Here is a 14,677-nt window from a genome sequence, read left to right as displayed (position 1 = left end):
TTTTCACACTAAAGTCCAACTGCACTGGAGCTTTTCAACCTTCACGTATGTTTCAGATTTTTTGCAAAAAATCAAACAGAAGCCTGCAAAATTAAAAATATCTTTGTCACCTTCAAATACAACAAAAAACATAAATTAGGCTAACTTGTATATGAAAATTGTCAGTTAATACAAAATCTGAGAATGTTAAACATATCACAGACTCCTATAAAGCTCTTTTATATCTTCTGTATTGGGCAAGATTAAACAATCAGACCATCTAAGGCTCAAATGTGTAAAAGAACATTTGAGCACTTTCACATACAATTCCATAGTTGGCCTCCCCATTTGAATATATTTGTATATGTCTTCACACCTGAACTGCCTTATTTGCTCTACCAAGGATATTTGGAACATCTCAGTTATCAAGTTTCCTATTCTAGGTTGATAATCATGCTTGTTAAAGACAATATGGCATTCATACTCCACATGTTCTGCTATTTTTTTCATCCAGCCCATTTAGGGCCTGATTACGAGTTTGGCGGATGGGTTACTCCATCACAAACGTGACGGATATCCCGTCCGCCGTATTACGAGTTCCATTATATTCCATTACATGTTGGAGAACTCGTAATATGGTGGACGGGATATCCGTCATGCTTGTGATGGAGTAACCTGTCCGCCAAACTTGTAATCAGGCCCTTAGAGTCATCATTAAATGGAACAACTTTTTGGAGTAGTTGTTCTTAATGAGAAATTGTTAAACTTATTTTTACAGCTATATCATCCCAGCATATTTGTAACTGGTCACAATCCACAAAAATATGGGCTAAGATGCCTTTTAGAATTTACACATTAAGAAGTCACTGCCCTACCGCTCCATTTTTTACTATGACCAATTTGACCAAGTTTTTTGCTGCACAAAGACAATTTATATATTAACCCATATTTTTCAAATATTTTACAAAGATTCAGGAGAGATTTCCCAATGAACTTCTTTTTGCCATTCCAAGCTTATATATGTGCCTGGAAGTAATTTGTTTGACTTAGGCAGAACCAAAGAAAATCCAACTATTCTAGTATGATCATTTACCCCCTATTCTGATGAGGGTTTACATGCAAAAAAACACGGGTTAAAGTACACATTTTAATCATCTCTTCCAAATAATTGTAGGATGTTAAAAAGGTATTTGAGATCCAGTAATATGCTGGGAAAACATCAGAAAATTAAGGGTGTTTTATAACCTCTGCAATGTGGAGGACGGGATGATCACCTCCTCCCCATTACGTCTGGAATGTGGAGAATTTGAACACTCCAGGAGAAAAATATTGTGGTGATTGTACCAATGTCTCTTCAAACAATGACTTTAGAACATGAGAACAATTTCCCTCACATCCTGAAATTATTTTATTTTAAATCATAGACATGTAGGTAGGAGCATCTAGATTATTGCTGCAGTATTTTGGGACTTTAGCACAGTAGCTCCACAATTATATATTGGCCTGGAATTCATAGTTTTTGGCATTACATTTCAGGCATTGGCTGCCACCATGCAATATCAATATTTGAAGAAATTAAAACACCAAGTCAGGTTTTGCTAATCTCAATTCTCTTTTCATATGACGAAAAATAAATGTTCACATCAAGGGTTTCTCTATTCTTTTATTACCAGTTTTCATCAGAAGAAAGCTTTTCCATCAGACCTAGAATTATGAATTAGAGCCTGACTTAAATTACAGAATCTGATTGTACTCCGTCAGGGCGATGAAAAAAAAAAGGCACTGTTGCATTGGCAAAGTACTCCTCCACATTTAAAGATGTCTATTTGTCTTGCAGACATCTGTAGTCATTGGGAGCAACCACCATCATGGTGGTTCCTATCAGTTTGCTAACAGTTTGGCAGCTCTCTCCGATGAATAAAGAACATATATCACTGTCCACTCTAAATCAGGCATATGGTGTTATATCTAAACCTGATTCGACCCATACTCCATACTCGATCAGGCATAGGAGGAGTATGTTTGTGATGTGCCGCAGTAGACTCTGTTGCTGACATATTTAAGGTCTAAATTCTCTCCTTAAGCGGCATACTGTAATAGCGATATACACTTTTTTTACCCAGATACCTAGCTTCACGTCATTTGTAGTCCCATTTGTACAATTTGTGACCATATCATCTCAAAAATATGTCATATTGACTGATGAATGAACATAGGGCAGATAAGCACAATGTAAAGCTGCACCTTATCCGTGCTACCACCCCTCCATTTAAGGGACACTTAAATTAATTACAGTTTCCTGACACATTCAAAAAGCCCATAACAGGCTTCAAAGTGAAATTCAATTATTGGGCTCCTCGAGTAATATATATATGTATGTATATATATATATATATATATTCACTGAAAAAACCATAGGTTATAGACCATATATAGTTAGGAATTAGCATTTACAAAACCTTGAAAATTCACTGAAAAAACCATCGGTTATAGACCATATATAGTTAGGAATTAGCATTTAGAAAACCTTATTTTACTCACACAAAACCATTGAAATTCCATATATAGTTAGTTGCACTAACTATATATCGCGCACCCGCAATCCACTGCTGATGATGTCACATATTACATCATTCATGACATGGTCAGTGACATCACTGATGACATCACTGATGACATCTCAAATGACATCACTGATGACATCATCTAGTGTCTGTGTGTTTTTGTAAAGTTTAAATACGTTTTACATATTGAAGAATGACTGGATGTATGGAAGACTGAGTGTGTGTGTGGCTGGCTGGGAGGTGTGTGACTCTGTGCATATCAATGTGTACTTGTATCAGTGATTGTATAAGAGAGTAAGTATGTGTTAGTATATGTGTGAAAAGTATGGTGTTCTGTGTTTAACTATAGATGAGGAAATCGAAGTGTGATTGATTCTTCACAGGACTGACTAGGTGTATGAGTGCATATGATAGTGTTCTAATAATAACTGACTGTATGTATGAGTAATTGTATGGGTGAATGAGTGAATGTGTGTGTAGACGTACGAATCAGTGAGTGCGTATGTAGTAACTGGTATTGGTGTGTCATGATGTCATCAGTGATGTCATTTGAGATGTCATCAGTGATGTCATTTCAGATGTCATTAGTGATGTCATCAGTGATGTCACTGAAGTATGATGTTCTGTGTTTAACTGTATAGATGAAGAAATGGAAGTGTGATTGATTCTTTACAGGACTGACTTGGTGTGTGAGTAACTCCATGGATGAGTGGCAGTGTGTGACTGTCTGCATAGGTGTATGAGTGCATATGATAGTGTTGTAATAATAAGTGACTGTATGTATGAGTCATTGTATGGGTGAATGAGTGAATGTGTGTGTAGACGTAGGAATCAGTGAGTGCGTATGTAGTAACTGGTATTGGTGTGTCATGATGTCATCAGTGATGTCATTTGAGATGTCATCAGTGATGTCATCAGTGATGTCATTTGAGATGTCATCAGTGATGTCATCAGTGATGTCACTGACCATGTCATGAATGATGTAATATGTGACATCATCAGCAGTGGATTGCGGGTGCGCGATATATAGTTAGTGCAACTAACTATATATGGAATTTCAATGGTTTTGTGTGAGTAAAATAAGGTTTTCTAAATGCTAATTCCTAACTATATATGGTCTATAACCTATGGTTTTTTCAGTGAATTTTCAAGGTTTTGTAAATGCTAATTCCTAACTATATATGGTCTATAACCTATGGTTTTTTCAGTGAATTTCATTGGTTTTTTAACAGCTAATATCTGTAGCTGTAAAATGTATTCTTCTTTAAATCCAAAAATATATTTTATATGTTTATGAATAATTTTTTTTTTAAATATTTTTTTTTCTTCGTTCCCGCTTCGCGAATCGGGAAGCTTCCCGTTAGCTGACCTTGATGCCGCGAAATAGACCGCGAGCCGGTAAACGTTTCTTTACCGCAAGTGCCGCGTTAGAAAACAACATCGTGACGCCTCCCGTCCGCATGACGTTTCACGTTGTCGCGTGATACGTCATATGACGTGCTACGTTAGCGAACTGGTACGCGAAGCGAGTCGCAAAGCGCAGGTTTCTGGAAGCAAACCGGGAGGCCCTGCAAAGCGCTTAACGTAAACACAGCAAGTCATGTGACTTGGTAATAACACTTTTCATTGGTTCATTTCACTTTTGGTTTCCTAATGATGTAAGACTAGGTCATATAATCTAAAATGAACACTTTTCATTGGTTGAGAACTCTTGTTTTTCCCAAATGATGAAAATCCCTCCTTCTTTCCTCACTCTGACTTTCATCATTGTGAGAGAAAGACCCTTTGTGATCACTGAGCAATGGCTTCTTTAGTAGCTTCAGCTGGTGCTTCCCCACCACCTCCACCACATCCAAGGAAGAGTGGACCACCTGCTCAAGTTATAATTCAGCAAGTAGAGGAAGAAGAGGAAGACGAGGAAGAGCAGGAAGAGAGGCAGTTTTTGCCTGAGGAACCCAGGACGTCTCACCGGAAAGAAAACTTCATTTGGCAATTTTTTTAAATTCCCAAAGGTCAGAAAAAAGTAAATGCAAGATACGTAACTTGCCTTATATGTCAAGATAGACTGTCCAGAGGAACCGAGAAAAAATACAGTTTCGGAAACTACACAATGCATCGCCATATGACTAGGTGGCATCCTAACAACTACAGTGCTGCACAGTTTCGGAACGACCTAGATAATCTCCCTATTATGGCCAGAAGATCTGTTGTACCGGAAGTAACGGGACCAGAGGACAGGGAGATGGTGCCAAATATACAAATGAGATTTGGTGAAGTAAAACACATCTGCGTATTTTGCGATGGATTCATTTGCTACGGAGAAAGAAGCATCACTCTGATCAACAGAGCTATTGACTATCATATGCAAGTTTGTACGAAACGCCCAAAATAATAAATACTTTTTTTTTGTTTTGTTGCTCCTGTTGAGCCCTTTACAATGAATCGTTTTCATTGCCCCCTCCAAGAAAAACCCCCAAAAATATAAAACTGTTCAGAAAAATTCAAAAAAAGTAAAACAATTTTCTGAAAAATAATAAAAAAAATATAAAACAACAAAAACAATAAAAAAAAGTTCTTTTCAGAACTACCTCCCCGTTATTAAAAAATTGGTACAATATTTGGAACTGTGCCAACCTCTATTTCTCTTAGTTCGCTTCCCAGTTCGCTCGCCGGTACGCGAACCGGAAGCGAACCAAAAACAGTAAGTATAAGGGAAGGAAACAGACACTTATGTTAAAAGAAAGACAGCTATAGGGGAGTAAACTAGAGATACTATTACCCGTAATCCACTGCTGATGATGTCACATATTACATCATTCATGACATGCTCAGTGACATCATCAGCAGAGGATTGCGGGTTTTTTGGCAACGTGCCTTATCCACGGTTTAATAACGCTGCCTTTTGCTCTATATAAGTTTTCAAATTGTATGAAATATATACCAATAGGTCGTTATGAACCTTTAGGTAGTGCTTTTCTTCATGAGGTCTGGTCGCTTCCATACACATACAGATGTTTCAAAGATGATCAAGAAGTTTATCTGAATGGAGAGGAATGCACTGAGACGCCAGATCATTCACTAATGTGTAGGCACCTACAGTTACACGGTTCATGCAACAAACACCGACCAAATATGGCTTGCGTGTTGCAAGGCACGCCAGTTCCTGCTATCATCCCCACGTTCAAGTTGTTGGAAAATGGTAGTTATTTGATGCTCAATAATGAAGATTGTTCTGAGTTAATGAAAAGTATTCCTTTTATCGTAACAGTAAGTGAACGGGTTATTTGCTGCAGAAATGTTCTATTTCCTCCCACACATGAACATAGGGAGTTTTCAATCTGGCCACAAATACCAACCTTGGGAGAGATTTCAACGGCATGGCAAGAATAAGAGCTCTTTTGTCTCAGAGAGAGGTGGCCTTGAGTTCGGCCCGTGAAACTTTCGTGCTTCACATAGCGAACACCCGTACAGAGGTGCAGACCCTTTTCAATTCAGATTTGCCTTTCAATTTCAGCAAGATGGTTCGGACTATCTTTAACGCATCCTCCACAAAGGCCCTGGCGCACTTTTTTAAAGTTGTTACCAGTGGTCTCGTGACTTCATTTGAGAAAATCTTTGGAGTCATCCCTGCTTTCTTTCATTCTATTTTCTCCACTCTGCTTCGTCGATTGGCATTTTTACTTGCATTACCAGCGGACGCTCTTGTGCTTTTTTACATTTTTAAATATGGATGTCCCTCCTATGCAACCTCCCACCCTGCAGCTGCTAACACTGTTCCGCAATCGCATGCTAGAATATTATGGCACAATGCCGTTGGCGATATTAAGCACGGCATATGGATTATCTTTTCGATTCTCCTACTTCACCTGTGTCCAGCCTGTATTTCACTGCCTGACCTGTGATTTCGATTGGGCCATTGATTTGTGTCTCTGCGGACCGGTTTCTCCTGACGTCGACTTTAATCAGCTGATGACTCCTATCATTACTCACGAGTTGGTTTGTCCTGGCGAAAGGATTATGGCTGTGGCATTGATGCATGGACTAATTGGTCCCTGGAATTTACTGGCGGCAGCACAGTCTTTCTTGGAACAGAGCTTTCTTGAAAACCCACCGAGCTGTCCTCTGATGGTGATAGAGGATCCGGTGCTGGGAGAGCACGTATGTTCTTTTCCGCTTTTAAATTGGATGGCTGAACTGTTTTCGGATGAAGACGGTGACTTCCTATTGGAGGCTGTTGCAGCTTATTTTGCATACACAGTTATGTCATAGACCTTTTTCATGTTTGATATGCTGAGTACTAGCATTTCATTGACAATTCATTGACTTATTTGTCAAGTTTTTATTATTTACCTTGCCTATTGGCTTAAGACTCGATAAAGTACTTGGCTGTTTTATTTTTCTTTAGCATTAAATTTTCCTAGTTTTTAATGCTTTACCTTGCGGACCGTCCACATATAAACTTGCAATCTGCTCTCATGAGATGGCACTTCTATTATCTTATTCAGTTCGTTTCCGGATCATGGGGAGGTGTCATCTAGGTCCTGGATATCTTTACACCGTGTTAAGTTAGCATGGGCTCATTACCGGTTTAAACGCCATTTTTCCTTTTTTGCAACTTCTGCACACGACACTTAGTTGTTGCTTTAGCTTTCCACCTAGTAGTTCATCGTGGTTTACATGAGAATAATATGCTATTGCTCTACTATCTGCTTTGCTTGTTAAACTATATCTGTACAGCGAGTGCTAAAGTTTCAAGAACAACACGATACAGAATTGTTATGAGGTCTGATCTCCACGACTTCATACTCATAACATAAGTGCAACTTCTACCAATTCTGGGCATGAGGCGGGTTTTATATTGCTTTGCCGAACACACATACACAACAGTTGATGCGGTTCACATGAAGAGAGAGCTGGTGTATGCTGATGTGATTCCTTCAAATCTAAGACACTAAAGTATGGGCACGCCCTAAACCAACACAAAGAGACCTTCTTAGCAAATAATATAATATATGTATTAGGGAGGGTGAGATATAAGCAGCCGCGGGCCGTGGAGGGAGTTACGGTGAGGCAGGGAGGCGGTGAGGGGGAGAAGCAGGGTGGAGCCCTCTCTACCCTGCCCCTCCCCCTCCCCGCCTCCCTGCCCCACCGTAACTCCCTCCACGGCCCGCGGCTGCTTATAAGTGTTGCTAACTCTTATTCATTTACAGCATGTTAACATACTGTCACCATTCGCTTTTTATGTACTAGTAACTATGCTGGTAATTTTGCTACTGATAATATGTGTACTTGTATTCTCCACCCTGCTTCTCCCCCTCCCCGCCTCCCTGCCTCACCGTAACTCCCTCCACGGCCCGCGGCTGCTTATAAGTGTTGCTAACTCTTATTCATTTACAGCATGTTAACATACTATCACCATTCGCTTTTTATGTACTAGTAACTATGCTGGTAATTTTGCTACTGATAATATGTGTACTTGTATTATCTAAGATACTACGCCTGAGAAGACGGCATTAGTAAATAAACATTTCAAATACACATGTGTTCTTCTTAACTCCATGTTCTGGTTTCTAAGAAATATATAACGACCGACTGTTCATGAGTTCCACGTATCCTGAGGTACTATAAGTTCATATTCTGGATTGTCTAAACATTGAGAGTTTGTTATATCCAATGTGACACTGTACCTAGCTTGCTAAGGAGTTTTTGATTACTAACGTGAGTTTTGGGACACCCTAATTCGCCGAGGTTCCAATCCTCTGTCCACAGTTCTGTGTGAGAACAGAAACCCTGCGACAGGGGCACCCCCGACCCTTGCTGGAGCTTCATCACACTTGCGATACAACTCCAGCAATGCGCCACCTTTACGGCACAGATACATCACGCATCTGTGCTGTTTTTGCCCCATGATGCGCCGCATTGTAAATGCAGCACACCATAGGTGACGGAACAGCGGCACAGAATGACTAACACATCCCTGGTGATGCGCCAGTCATCATAAATGTATCCCTATGCTTCTTATCTTGTTAGAGATGAACCGCCATATGTATCATCAAAGTTTTTTGCATTTCCTAAATAGCGAACTTTAAGGAATAAATAGCGATTCTTTACCATTCCTAGTTTGCGATTAGCTATTTGCTAATTACAAATTACCCATTCATTTCCTTCATTTCCATAGGGCTGTTGGACTCACTTTTAGCTCGAACGGCTGAATGGATTTCCACGAAACTTGGCAAAATTGTAGAGACTGGTAGCCCGATGTGCCTTTGCTATGTCTCAAGATATATGCTCCAGTGGTTTTTACGAAAATTAACTTTGAAAAATATATATTGGGCTACATTGGCCTATATATATGTTGGAGCCCAAATGTAGCCCAATGTAGCCCAATGAAGCCCAATGTAGCCCAATGTAGCCCAAAGATGGCCGCCAGACACACAAAAAAACAAATGTAGCCCAAATATCAGCCAGATGTAGCCCAACTATAGCCCAGTGACAGAATGACCAATCAGCTTCGCAAACCTCCGTTACGCGAAGCGGAGCGCTGTTACAGATATATATCTTTTTTTGAACGTTAATTTCTCAAAATCCACTGGAGCACATATATTGAGACCTAGCAAAGGCACATCGGGCTACCAGTCCCTAATATTTTGCCAAGTTTCGTGCAAATCCATTCAGCCGTTCGATTATTATTATTATTATTTTTTTTGCCCCGCGGGGCCCTTTTAAAACCTCCACATCAAACCTAGGGGGTCAGCGAGGATCTACTATGCCCCCTTATGGTTATTTCCCCCTTTGTTTTGGCCTCCTCTTGTCTCTCGATCCTACCGAGAGACAAGATGGCGGCCGCTACGGACTTTTTGGAATGTTGACAGACGCCAGAGAACCAATCAGCTTCGCTTCACAAAGCTCCGTTGCGCGAAAAGTACGCGTCCTGGGACGCTGCCCGGTCCGCTGTTACAGATATATATCTTTTTTTAACGTTAATTTCTCAAAATCCACTGGAGCACATATATTGAGACCTACAAAAGGCACATCGGGCTACCAGTCCCTACAATTTTGCCAAGTTTCGTGCAAATCCATTCAGCCGTTCGGGCTAAAAGTGAGGCCAACCGCCCTATGGAAAACTCAATGTTAAAAACACGTTTTGGGACCCCCCTTTTTTCTCCGCCCCCCCTTGACGAACCCCCCACAAATTTTCAAGGGCTGCTCAGAAACAAAATGTGCCATTTTCCTGAAAATTTCAGCCAATTCCGTCCACAAACGCCAAAGTTATTAGACATAGAATTTTCAAAAATCCCATAGAGAAAAAATCCTAACTATATATACCTACTGGCGACCGCCAGTAGGTAATATATATATATATATATATATATATATATATATATATATATATATATATATATATATATATATATATATATATATGTATATATAAATAAAAAAAAACATAGGCTTCAGGGACGTTACAGTTAGAAATTAGCATTTAAAAAACACCTTTGAAATTCACTGAAAAAACCATAGGTTTCAGGTACATTATAGTTAGTTGGACATTTCACTAGTACAAAACCCGAGAAATTCAGCCGTTATAGTTAGTTGAGCTAGCTATAACTTGCGCCCCTGCAATGCACTGCTGATGACGTCACATATTACATCATTCATGACATGGTCAGTGACATCACTGATGACATCTCAAATACCATCACTGATGATAACACTGATGACATCATCCAGTGACTGTGTGTTTCTGCAAAGTTTAAATATGTTTCATACACATTACCTACTGGCGGTCGCCAGTAGGAAGTTATAGTTAGGACCTATTATCCATAGGACATCTGCAACATTCTATTTGGAATAACTTTGGTTCCGCAGCTACAGCCTGATTTGCTGAACGGAATTACACCAAATTTGGCAAAGATGTAGTCTTGATTCAGACTCGTGCCTTTTGCTTATTTGGTGTAAATCCGTTCAGTAGTTCTTGAGAAAATGACAGTTAAAGTCATTTATATATCTATGGGCGTGGTGAATCCGTGTACCTATCCGCATACCCTAAGCGCAGCCTACGAGCACCCTGCCGTGCACAAGATGTATTTTCATTGGCTGTCAACAGTCAAAATCAGGAAGTGTTGCCAGCCAACACAAACGCAGCAAAACGCGAAAAGGGGGCAGGGTAGACACACCCTGACCCCCTAGGCCTACTCAGGGGGTCCCACAAGGACGCCCAGGACCCCAAATTAGTATAATTTTTTTTAAATCACGGGATGCAAGTAGGGTCTGAGCATCCTAGCGATATAAAAAAAAGAAACGCGGTCTCCCGCGGTAAATATGGTAATAAGCCCCGGGGGGGCAAATTCTGGGGGCATTATGAAAAAAATAGTGCAGGTGGGATCTCAATCCACATGTAGACCTGACCACCTACAGAGATACTCTTGGTCTTAATTACCCTCAAAGTATCTCCACACTTCTTTTTAACATTGCCCAGTTACTTACAAATAACATTTATTAATTTTCCTATTAAGTTAAACCAGGACAATTTTTAACACTTTTTCTGCACTTAACACTCAAAAACCAGCTCCACTGTAGTCCAGGTGTCACCTCGGTCATCAGGGTGGACCCCGATGATGAAGCATGTCACCACCAGGTTGGTGAGTGAGGGTTTTTTTACAAAAGGAAGAATTTTTTCCTTTTTCCAAAACACATCCCATTAAGAATCCAAGATTCTCTCTGGTGATACTCCTCCTTTTGTAAGTCGGGGTCCCAATCCTCCTACACTGCCCCAGGGACCACCACCCCCGGGGCTCTTACTTAATATATGCAGGAGGCTCAAAACCCCCCCACAGCCCCGGGGACCGCCACTACCCGGGGCTTGTTTCAAATGGGTGGGGAGCTCTCAGGTCCCCCAGACCCGGGGAACACCACCCCGGAACTTAAAAGCATTAACTGGGGGGCTCTGAGGCACCCCCCCCAGCCCCAGGGTCTGCCAACCCCGGGGCTCTATTTTAATATATGCAGGGGTCCCCCATGCAGCCCTAGGGACTGCCACCCCCTGGAGCTTGTTTCAAAAGGGTGGGGGGCTCTCAGGCCCCCCAGCCCCGGGGACCTGCACCCCCGGGGCTTTTGAAAATTCTGTAGGGGCTCTCAGGGGGCCTCCCTCCCCATTAACAAACAAAAAAGGCCGGCCGGCCCCGGGGATGGGGTCTCCGGGGCCTTGAAGTGGCCTGAGGAGGGGGCTATGCAGCCCCCTCCATAAAAAAATATTATTTGGCCATGCCCAGTGGGATGGGGTCCCCAGGGCCTGGAATTGGCCACGGGAAGGGGGGGGCAAGTTGCCCCTTCCCGTAAAAAAGTGGAAAAAATGTATATTTGGGGGTCAAGCCCTGGGGATAGGGTCCTCAGGCCCCAAAAAATAAAAGGAAGGGGGGCCACACAGCCCCCATTTCAAATTTTATTTTTTATAAAAGACGCGATCGTCCCTAGGCCCCGCCCTCTCAGAAACACACTCTGCAATACTAGGGGTCCCTGGGGGCCAACTAGCCCACCAGGCACATCTAGTAAGCGGCACGGAGCTGCGTAGCAGAGTGTGGCGCTTACTGGAGGTACCTAGTGGGCTAGTTTGACCCGAGGGACCCTTAGGATTGAAGGGGACCTAATTTCTCAACTTGGAACGGTGACAGGGCACGTTTAAACTGTGGTGAAGGGAGTGGAGGGACCTGACGGGATGTGTGCAAACACGCCCTGTGGCGCGTTTTAAGTTGGGCAAAAAATTCCACTTCAAACATGAGGGACCATCGGAGCCAAGTAGCCCACCAGGTGCTTCCAGGACGCGCCACTGCGCTGCGTTTCAGAGAGGTGGTGCAGGCCATGCCCCTTTTTACATCTTTCTGCTATGCAGCTCTGTGGTGCTTACTGGATGTACTACGAATTCCGATTTACTCACCTGTTATCAGGAGAGACCTCAGTGCAGCATCTTTGAGCGCAGTACTGATCCTGAAAAGTAATTCTAACCATACTTACCAGTAACTTGAATTTCAAGTGGATGATGTCATCAGTGATGTCATCAGTGATGTCATTTGAGATGTCATCAGTGATGTCCCTGACCATGTCATGAATGATGTAATATGTGACATCATCAGCAGTGTATTGCGGGCACATTAGTTATAGTTAGTACAACTAACTATAACAGGGGAATTTCAATGGTTTTGTACGAGTGAAATGTCCAACTAACTATAAAACCCATAAAACCTATGGTTTTTTAAGTGAATTTCTAAGGTTTTTTGAAATGCTAATTCCTAACTATAACATATCTGAAACCTATGTTTTTTTCAGTGAATATATATATATATATATATATATATATATATTCACTGAAAAAAAACATAGGTTTCAGGAGTTATATAGTTAGGAATTAGCTTTTAAAAAACCTTTGAAATTCACTCAAAAAACTATAAGTTTTAGTGGTGTTATAGTTAGCTGGACATTTTACTCATACAAAACCATTGAAATTGCTCCTATATAGTTAGTTGTACTAACTATATTTCGCGCACCCGCAATCCACTGCTGATGATGTCACATATTAGATCATTCATGACATGGTCAGTGACATCACTGATGACATCTCAAATGACATCACTGATGACCTCACTGATGACATCATCCAGTGAATGTGGTTTGCTTCGTTATTTAAATATGCATTATATATATAGCAATTTGCATTGAAGAATAAGTGGATATATATAAATAAATATTTGGATGGAGGATTTAGTAGCAGTGTAATTGACTGTTTACTTGACCAATTTATAATGTCTCACTAAATATAGTGGATAGTGACTAAACTATGTGAATATCTGTATCACTTTGTCAGTTGTTGTGTAAACTGATTCTACAGTTGGTTACTAGCTATGTGAAAGTCTATATTAGTTATTGATTAGTTAACTGAGTATTTGTATGGGAGTGTGAAAGTGTGTGTGGTTCGGTGGGGGGTGTGTGACTGTCCAAAGATGTGTGAGTAGTTGATTCAGTAGATATATGAAGTTAAAACTACATGTTCTAACAGTTGTTTGGGTGAGTGAATATCTTTATGGGTGTGGTGATGAGCAAATATATTTCTCAATGGTACAGGTCCAACAAACTAGAAAAATAAAAGGCAGTGTATGTGTCAGTTGTTGTATATAAATACGTATACATAAGACACAATGATTGCGTGAGTGACTGTATGGATAACTGTATACTTGTAATATTGATTTTATAATTCACTAAGTATGACTTACTATCTAAATGAATAGAAGAAGTGGTGTTTCTATAAGTGTTTTGCTAAGTAAATATGTAAGTATGATCCATTGTTTGCATAAGTCAGTAGGATGACTTCATATGTGAATAGGATGCGTGCCGTTGTTTAATGTCGATATAGATGTATTAGTATTTTTGAAAGTGTTCTATTGTTCATTGACAGCATGTATGAGTGAATCCATAGGTAAGTGATTAGATGTGTGTATACATCTATGAATCACTGAGTGGATTTTTAGATACTTGTATTGCTGTGACAATGGATTTAAATATGATACTCTGTATTTTACAAAGAGTGATGAAAAATCGTAATAGTGTATGAAAAGGTGTATGTGATTGTCACGTGGATGATGTCATCAGTGATGTCATCAGTGATGTCATTTGAGATGTCATCAGTGATGTCACTGACCATGTCATGAATGATCTAATATGTGACATCATCAGCAGTGGATTGCGGGTGCGCGAAATATAGTTAGTACAACTAACTATATAGGAGCAATTTCAATGGTTTTGTATGAGTAAAATGTCCAGCTAACTATAACACCACTAAAACTTATAGTTTTTTGACTGAATTTCAAAGGTTTTTTAAAAGCTAATTCCTAACTATATAACTCCTGAAACCTATTGTTTTTTCAGTGAATTTCAAAGGTTTTTTAAATGCTAATTCCTAACTATATAAGGCCTGAAACCTATGGTTTTTTCAGTGAATTTGCAAGGTTTTTTAAATGCTAATTCCTAACTATATAAGGCATGAAACCTATGGTTTTTTCAGTGAATTTCAAAGGTTTTTTAAATGCTAATTCCTAACTATAAAAGGCCTGAAACCTATGGTTTTTTCAGTGAATTTGCAAGGT

The 14,677-nt window shown here is 40.3% G+C and overlaps 1 protein-coding gene across 2 annotated transcripts in view; it reads right to left on the bottom strand.

Moving 5' to 3' along the window:
* The window catches only part of LOC144792500 (arylacetamide deacetylase-like), a 197,934-nt gene that overhangs the window by 47,495 nt on the left and 135,762 nt on the right, over nucleotides 1–14,677 (bottom strand). The gene's annotated exons all lie outside the window — the stretch shown is intronic.

This window comes from Lissotriton helveticus, chromosome 11 (genome assembly GCF_964261635.1).
Source record: "Lissotriton helveticus chromosome 11, aLisHel1.1, whole genome shotgun sequence".
In the NCBI taxonomy this organism is placed as follows: Eukaryota; Metazoa; Chordata; class Amphibia; order Caudata; family Salamandridae; genus Lissotriton; species Lissotriton helveticus.
Note: the sequence above shows the minus strand (reverse complement) of the source record. Positions and strands in the feature narration are given on the sequence as shown.